This window comes from Lampris incognitus, chromosome 5 (genome assembly GCF_029633865.1).
Source record: "Lampris incognitus isolate fLamInc1 chromosome 5, fLamInc1.hap2, whole genome shotgun sequence".
Classification (NCBI taxonomy): Eukaryota; Metazoa; Chordata; class Actinopteri; order Lampriformes; family Lampridae; genus Lampris; species Lampris incognitus.
Window position 1 is genome coordinate 32,879,740 of NC_079215.1, and position 10,000 is coordinate 32,889,739.

The window sequence follows — 10,000 nt, forward strand, 5'->3', positions numbered from 1 at the left end:
GGGAGAGCAGCAGGATGAGAGAGACAGAGCGAGAGAGAGACAGAGCGAGAGAGAGAGAGAGAGAGAGAGAGAGAGAGAGAGAGAGAGAGAGAGAGAGAGAGAGAGAGAGAGAGAGAGAGAGAGAGAGAGAGAGAAAGAGAGGGAGAGAGAGGGAGCCGGAGACGGGGGTAGAGGGATAAGAGATCATTCCCACAACAGATACCACTATCTCACAGGGTTTAAAGGGCCCCCTTTCTGTGTACCCCCCCACAGCACCCCCACCCCCACCTCACCAATAACAATACCAAAACTTGGCAGCCGACCCAGCGCATGAGCAACAGTTTCTCATCGGAGAGAAGCAGCCATCCTACTGCTCTGGCACCAATCTGAAGAATGACGGCACTGTAAGAGCGGAGCAGACATGAATGGCGTCTGTTGGAGTTTTGTGAGTATAACAAACACTACTGATGCCCGCTAATGGTCTGGGAATTATGTGAAACCACGCGACCGTATGGTGACATGACTCAAATCATATCGTTTATACCATCCAGAGAGGAAAATACTTTGCACAATGTTACGTACAGACTGATGAGCAAAGTTATCGGTTATGAGCTGCAAAACGGGAATGTAACGCTCTCTTAAGATTACCAAAAAAAAAAGAAGAAAAAAAAAGAGGAAATCAAAAATTAACCACCGGATAGACTTTTGCAATCACACAGGGGATATCAACCGATGTTATTTCAAGGATGTTGGTGTTATCTGTGCCATGTGACTGCTAAGTTGTTGTGCTAAGATTCTCATACCCCTCCCAACCCCCTGCCAAGGGATGAGGCCTTTACCTTCATGTAGTTGGCATGGCCAAACGAGGGCTCACCAGAAATCCAACCTCAATGCCACCAGATTATGCAAATCCATGGAGATGTCCCATTCAACACTACCTCCATTTAGAGCAGCGACCATGATATTTGAGCCAAAAATGAATAGAGCGATAAAGTGGCTGTGTGGTAAAGGATGAAGAGCAGCGGAGGGTCAGAAACCTCTTGGATAAAAATCAACAAATAATGAATACTGTGCAGAACATCCCACTGTGGCTGTTCATTCAAAGTCCCCCCCCCCCCACCGTTTCTTGCTCTAGGCCTTTTTACATTATAAGGTTCTACCCATCCACCAAAATCTGTTTGCCCACGTTTCTTGGACAAAAACCCATCTGAGAAACGTGGCTCTATCCGAATGAGGTGCCGGAGAGTTTGCCACAGCATGAGAACATCCCAACGAGTGCGCACTAAACCAGGGAAAGTTGGAAAAAGATGCACCAAACGCTTTGTTATTCATGGGGAAAAAAAGAGTAAGCTTGTTAACTTGCACAATTAAGGCATCATTTGCCAAGAGAGAATATGGTGCACTGTCTGCCTTTGTTTTTGTGGACAAAAGGTTGAGAAAGGGAGTGCAAGATAGGTCTTGTGTGCATCATGAGAGTGGATTTGGTGATCTTGTATGCCACAACAAGGGGCACTTTTGTCACAAGCACAGACAGTGTGACATCGGAAAAGTACTGGAGATAAAACAGGTAATTTTGCATGGTCGTTCAACAAAGAGCGCCATGCATTCCAGTTCCTGTGAGCCTTTACCAAAAGAGTATGTGTCAACGGGAGACAAATATAACACAATGTGAGTAATTTCACAAGGCGTTACAAATAGAATGGCGTAATTTATTATTTAAGCTCTTTTTGTTGCAGACTAATAGCATTAGATTTGACAACACCAATAAATTATTCATAATTTAAAGAATGTGTTTAACTGAGAGATCTCTGGAGTCCACTCTGGCTTCCTATTATTATTGTCAGCTGTGGATAGGAAAACAATATAAATCAGCACAGTAGTCACAAAAATATCAAAAAACAAAACACAAAAACATTGTTTTTTAATCTCATCAATGTGTGAAATTTTCATGGTAACAACTTGCTATTTGTTGTTGTTGTTGTTGTGTGTGTGTGTGTGTGTGTGTGTGTGTGTGTGTGTGTGTGTGTGTGTGTGTGTGTTTCCCAATATTTGGTGTCAGGGAGGCTGGTAATGACGTGATATAGCTATCAGTTTCCCAGTTTTCAACTTACTGATCTCATCTTTGATGGCTATTCATTCTGCTGCCCTTAAAAGTGACAATTTAACAATTGTTCATAAACAGGAAGTAAACACAGCGGTGTGCTTTAGAACACTTTCTTCAACTTCAAACATGAAAATATATGATATATATACCTAATTACTTTTAACGACTTTTGACACATGCATGTGTGTGTGCACGCATGCACACGCATGCACACACACACACACACACACACACACACACACACACACGCACAAGCCAAAAAACCCAAACAAACAAAACAAAACAAAAAGGTTCTTCTCTCAGGCTCTCTGTTCAAATATCACTCCACTACTTTCTGCTTCTTTTTGCTTCATGTGACATGTTTAACTACATGTTATATTTATTAGTTAGTTGAGGATTTCAGGCACAAGTGAGATTTCTACTCTGAAATTCAGTGAAGAGACCTGCTGTTTTTTTTTTTAGTCCATGTGCGCATGAGATTTCACTCACTTTTGACGGTTTACCTTAAGAAGAGCCTTAAGAGTCCGAGGAATGCAGCGGTTTTGGTTTTCTTTTAATTCTTGCCAGCACCTCTCCCTCACATATAATGCTTCGGTAGCCTTCAAAGAATACAAAAATACACAAATCAGGACTATATAACATGGAGCGCTTGGGCAGCCTGAGGGGATATACTATGTGACGTGGTCAAACAAACAGTCACAGCTGAGGCACCTGACAAATTTGACATCCCAGTCAAGTCTTTGCAGGGCACTGAAGAAAGAGTCAATAAAACCCTGTGCACCTAATATGCTCCCTGTGCGCTTGGCTGGACTCATGAGGGGCCAGAGTGGTGTGTCTGCCTGGTACGCTGCCTTTTGTCCCGGGGGACGGCAGCCACTCCTCTGCTTTATCGCTGTTTCCAGGGGCCAGCACCAGACCAGCGAGGGAGGACTCAGAGCCTCACAGGTCACCCTTTGAGGTCGTGATCTGAGTAACCAATCCAGAGAAAGAAACAAAAAAGAAATTAGACTGGCAGATCGGTGAGGGTGAATGGCCTGTTGAAGACTTCATCTCAGTTGACTGCATGCAGTCACTATGAATGACTCTCGTTCGATTAAACAATCCCGTATCTGTGTGTGTGTGCGTGTGTGTGTGTGTGTTGATTATGAGACTGAACGTGATTATTTCAAATATTTTCAGCAAAGAATACAAAATTAAACAGTATATACGGTAAGGGTAGTTTTAATAGTGGAATAAGAGGGACCCTATAAACAGAACCAGAGACAGACATGTGCTCCTGAGAAGGACAAGGGACGAAATAGCAAAAATACATTATAGTTCATTTATGGGCCGCTTCCATACAATGCTTTACTTTAAAAATCACTAGTTCATTCATGTCGGCAAGGTGGCGCAGTGGTTAGCGTAGTCGCCTCACAGCAAGAAGGTTCTGAGTTCGAACCCCGAGGTTGTCCAACCTTGGGGGTCGTCCCAGGTCATCCTCTCTGTGGAGTTTGCATGCTCTCCCCATGTCTGCATGGGTTTCCTCCGGGTGCTCCAGTTTCCTCCCACAGTCCAAAGACTGCCAGGTGAATCGGCCATACTAAATTGTCCCTAGGTATGAATGTGCGTGTGCGTGTGTGGGCCCTGTGATAGCCTGGCAGCCTGTCTACTCGCCTGCCGCCGAATGACTGCTGGGATAGGCTCCAGTATCCCTGAGACCCCGAAAGCAGGATAAGCGGTTTGGATAATGGATGGATTGATAGTTCATTTGGTTATATTGCAGTGGCCATGGGTAAAGAGGTCTTACCCTCGGTGACCTTACTGAGACCTTCACAGCAGGGCACCCATGTTTGACACCAGGAAACGGTGCAAGATTGCAGAAAAGCTACATGAGGCCATTGGCTCAAAACAAAACAGAACATTTTGGTTTCCCAAAGCATTCTTCATATTAAATCTGTCTTCATCACGTAATTACCATTTCTGAAATATGCACTCCAGCAAAAAAAAAAGAAAGAAAATAGAAACTTAATTCTAAAGCTATGTATACTATAATTGTACAGCCACGACACCATGCATGTGTGAGAGTTTCACATTTTATTTAAGTGGAGGCGTCAGCGCGACTGCTTCCTGAGAGGGGTTTAAAGTTTACTGACGTTTATTGACTTTACTGAAGTCAGATTGGTCCGAAACATGTGTTAACACTTGTATCTGTTTTTCTGAGGCATGCAGCAAACAGAAAAGGACATTTTTGAAACAGGTTTCAACACTTCCTGTGTGCTTTGAAAAACCAGTCAGTGAGTCTGATCTCTGATCTAGAGGAATAGAGACACTGAGTACATATACAGCCCTACAATAACCTTATGTAAGGTTCATTTTCAAAATAAGATGATAGCCCAGTTGGGCTGTTCACTTGAGTTATGTAAATAAATTAGGTGAAATAACAAACCTTTTCCTTTCATATTTCAATTTACATGCAAGGAAGCATAGTCAAAATAATGATGATTAACGCTGAATGTCCCTTCCACAGCTCTATGTCAGATTTTCCTTTATGTGATGAAAGTCAAGGCCAGGATTTTGGTGGCAGCCAGGTTAATTTCTGAATGGAGTGAGAGTTACAACTTGATTAAAGTGTTTACTGCACATGTCTAAACACCCTTCAAACAACCAGACTACAACTGAAATATTTTTCATTATATAATAATTAAGATATAATTAAGATGTCATTCGGATTAAGGTAACAATAATAATAACAACGATAACAATGATAATAATAATAATAAAGTGCTGCACAATGTAACCCTGTGTAACCCCCTTTTACCTGGTGTTATAATGCACACAGGAGTCACACTCATATTAAACAAAACAGGATCCTAGGTTCTCAGCAGTCGATGGTAAGATGGCTGAAATTCCTGTCTACCCCTAAATGTCACTAGGCTAGTGTTATTATTAGAATAGGTAACTATTACATGTGACTGAAAAGTATAACAAGAAAACCTGGATGGAAATGTAACACATTAAGTGTGGTGCCTCCACTGCGGAAATACTACACCCATAATTAAGCTAGTATACTATGTATTTCCACAGAATTTAAGTTAGAAATTTTCTAACACTGGTAATTGATACCTATTACCCTATAGGTGTGTGTGCAATTGCTGATCAAGCCTGTGATGCCTCTAATAAAAGGTGTGATGCACCAGTGGTGTTCTATATTACTAAGCACATTGAACCAGCACTATTAACCAGTTACAATGAGCAGCCAATACACCCAAGATATAATTAAACAGAATAGCAGATTATTTATTTATTAATAATAGCTATAGTGGCGCTCCAATTATCGGGGCATCACATTGTTCAGCCTACCTGGGAAAGTCTACTCTAGGGTGCTCGACCGATTGTTGAACCTCAGATCCAGGAGGAACAATACGGATTCCGTCCTGGCTGTGGAACAACGGACCAACTCTTTACCCTTGTGGAAGTGCTGAGGGGGGCATGGGAGTTTGACCAGCCAGTCTACATGTGATTGGTGGACTTAGAGAAGGCTTACGACCATGTACCCTGGGGCACTCTGTGGGGGGTACTGCGGGAGTATGGTGTACCGGGGCAGTTGCTACAAGCCATCCGGTCCTTGTATAACCAAAGTGAGAGCTGTGTCCGCATTCTTGGCTCAAAGTCAAACACGTTTTCGGTGGGTGTTGGACTCCGCCAAGGTTGTCCCTCGTCTCCAATTCTGTTTGTGATATTCATGGACAGGATCTCAAGGCGCAGCCACGAGGAGTGTGTCCGTTTTGGGAACCCCAGAATTGCATCTATGCTCTTCGCAGATGATGTGGTTTTGTTGGCTTCATCAGAACGCGACCTCCGGCACGCACTGGGATAGTTTGCAGAGAGTCAGAACCTCCAAGTCTGAGGCCATGGTTCTCTACCGGAAAATGGTGGATTGCTCCCTCTGAGTTGGAGATGAGTTGTTGCCTCAAATGAAGGAGTTCAAGTATCTCGGGGTCTTGTTCATGAGTGAGAGTAGGATGGGGCGGGAGATTGACAGACGGATTGGTGCAACATTAGCAGTAATGCGGACGTTGTACCGGACGGTTGTGGTGAAGAAGGAGCTGAGCCGGAAGGCATAGCTCTCAATTTACCAGTCAATCTTCATTTCAATCCTCACCTATGGTCATGAGCTTTGGGTAGTGACCGAAAGGGTAAGATCGCGGATACAAATGGCTGAAATGAGTTTCCTCCATAGGGTGTCTAGGCTCAGCCTTAGAGATAGGGTGAGGAGCTCGGATAGCCGGAGGGAGCTTGGAGTAGAGCCGCTGCCCCTTCGCATCGAAAGGAGCCAGTTGAGATGGTTCGGGCATCTGATTAGGATGCCTCCTGGGCACCTTCCTTTGGAGGTTTACCAGGCACGGCAAACTGGAAGGAGACCCCGGGGTAGACCAAGAACTCACTGGAGGGACTACATGTCCAATCTGGCCTGGGAACGCCTTGGGATCCCCCAGGAGGAGCTGGAGGGCATTGCTAGGGAGAAGGACGTCTGGAGTGCCCTATTTAGCTTGCTGCCACCGCGACCTGATCCCGGAAAAGCGGCTGAAGATGATATGAGATGAGATAATAGTTATACTTAATAAAATAGAATGAAATAAAATAAATCAAACAATGAGATATATTTGAGAGTGGAGGGTGAAATCAATGTCCACCCCCAGGTGGCAAAGTGGCTCTCTCTATCTTAAAGTGATATAAAATAAACCAAAATAAAACAGAAGACAGCTCCCTTATTGTACTTGATTTCAGTCATCCCCCAAAACTAAATCTTAACCCTTATCTGGCTGCAGCCTACAACCATTAACCAGTGTGATTAAACACATAAAACGTATAAAGCTCATAAAAAATGTTAATCTAGATTGATTTATAGTGTATATAAACAGTTACAACAATCGTTACACCGGGGCAACTTCAACCGCTCGCTCCTCGAATCGATGTCAGCTACCTGAGCCGAGCACACGCAGCAACCGCTACAATGCGCGTCCACCTCAATCGCCGGAGCTCAGGACGCAAACCGTGTGTGCGTCTGTCAGTGCAAGTGTAGGCTACTCACAGGCGCTTGGAACCACTCAGTCCACGAGCCTGGGAATCGTTACCCTCCAGCTGCCCCCTGGCTAGCAGCTGAAGCAAGTCATGTGAAGCACTGCCACTAAGGAGGCGATCAATCCCGTCACAGTCCACCCCTCCTCACGAAATTAGAAGATCACTCTGAAACCAAACAGTGCTAGCTCACAGCGGTTAGCAATCTTGTCAGGGTCCAGCAGTTGCTAACTTGTAGTGTCAGCTAGCTAGCCAGTTAGCTAACACCAGTAGCTAGCTAACTAACGTTACTCAAATAAACACTGATAAACTTAATATTACGAAACAAGACAACGCAAGAAGAGTAAGGATGATCCGAATGACAAACGATGTTTTCCACTTGTGGGCACTATGTACACGAATATAGTGCAGCGAATTCGGGGGGGCAGCCCGGGAACCGCCACAGCCGGGACGCGAACCCGTATCTCCCGCAACGCGGGCGACAACGTTAACCAGTCGACTAAAAGGTCCGACCCGTTAGCCAAGGACCAACGTGTCTATTTATCCGTGCACGTTACACTACTTTACACGTGGTCTTCATAAAACCAGCGGTGACAGCAGCACAGGACGTAACCTCTCTCCTCAGAGTGCAGACTCGGGCTGAGTAGATTTCTCCGCGATTTCGCGGCTACAGTGGATTAGCAAATTATGACTGGCTCTTTACAAAATTCAAATAAAAACACATTAAATGATTGGCTCGTTACAAAATTCCACCTCAACATCGGGGACTCTTTACACTACAAAGCACCCTGGTAAACAGCAGAGACAAGATACAGGATATAGTGTACATTAACCATACTTTACAGGTCCTTACACCTGTAGTTCTGTTAGTATTGATATGTGCAATTCAAGTACATGGAAGTGTATCCTTATGCTTCCCCTAAATAAAGACACTGAACACTGAAGAAATGATGCAGATGGAGAGATAAATTCATGCACACTCATTCTCAGGGTACTTAGACGAAGAACAGTCGAATTATTTGCAATAGAAATGTGTCGACACCACTACAAAACTAGATATTTATAATGTTCAAATGACTTTTCACAAAGCAGAATTCGCAGCTTTCGTCATCATTTGGTTTGGTTTGTGGATGTCACAGTAAAAACCCTGCAAAATGAGGAGAGAGGTGTAATAGTAGTGTGTGAAACATATCTAAGCCCATGCAGATATGCAGGTCTCTTTAGGGGGCGAAGCAAATCCCACTCAGCCAATAGTGCTCCCAGTCTCTGAACCCAGATGCTTCCGCCACTCACTTCCGTTTCCTATGAAGACTTCCTCTTCTGTGCGCCTGTCATTGTTGACAGTCTGATTAGCAATTTGAGATGTGAAGAATAGAGTTGGAGTTGACAGACGACGTCTATGACCGGACTGTTTCACTAGTAACCGACATGAGATGAACGTTTCTCCACACAATACACAAACATCCATACTTTTGTAGGTGTTTTAGCTCCAGATGACATTTGGGCCAATGCCTTCCACCTCTTTCTCTCCCCACAAGTGATTGGTCACCACTCCGACTAATGGAAACAAGAATGCTTCTGATACCAAAATCTTATTCCGTGTCTACAGATTTATATATATAGTAGCGAATTCGGGGAGCAACCACAGGAACCGCTACAGCCGGAACACGAACCCGTATCTCCCGCACCGCGATAGACATCGCTAACCGCTCGACTAAAGGGTCCGACCCGTTACTAAGCACGATTGAGATGCTGGGTATATTGGGAGAAGGATGCTGAAAAATGGTGCTGCCAGGGAAGAGTAAAAGAGGAAGGCCAAAGAGGAGGTTTATGGATGCGGTGAGGGAGGACATGCAGGTGGCAGGTGTGACAGAGGAAGATGCAGAGAACAGGAAGCAATGGAAACGGGTGATTCGTTGTGGCGACCCCTAACAGGAGCAGCCAAAAGTAGTATATATATATATACACACATTCCACTCCTCATTTGTTGAGCACGTTTATCAACAACAACAACACTGATATTCCATCAATTCCAGGTTCTCGGCCCTAGTCCATGAATGGCTTTTGCCAGTAGCCATTTTCTCCTCAGGTTGCCTAGTTCCTCAACACCTGACGCAAACCATGTTGACCCGCGTGCGACACCCGAGCCGGTATGACTCTATGCATGTTGCTCTCACTCATATCCGAGGTAGCTGGCTTTTATAGCATTAGGAGTCTAAGCCACGGACTCTTACTGAATACATGTCACGACCGGGGTTTGAACCCCCAATCCTCAGCATGGAACGCTGACGTTGTTACCAACTGAGCTATCCAGCTGCTAATATGGAAGGTCAAATCCACAGTAGCCCCAGTGTTAATAGCAGCACTAGGGGCTGTGACCCCCAGCCTGGGAGTGTGGCTCCATCAGATTCCAGGAACAACATCTGAGGTCTCTGTCCAGAAGAGAGCAGTCCTAGGAATAGCTAAGATACTGCACAGAGCCCTCAAACTCCCAGGGCCCGAGCTGGAGGAACACATACATACACACACACACACACACACACACACACACACACACACACACACACACACACACACACACACACACACACACACACACACACACACACACACACACACACACACACACACACACACACACACAGTCGCATTTCACTATCCTTGTGCGGACCCCTCATTGACTACATTCATTTCCTAGCCCTTAACCCTAACCTTACCCACGCAAACTACATTGCCTAACCCTAATTCTAACCGTAACCCTAAAACCAAGTCCTAACCCTAAAATAGACCCTTTTCCTTGTGCGGACCTCTGTACATCCTGTCAGGTTTTGCTATCCTTGTGTGGTCATTTGGTCCGCA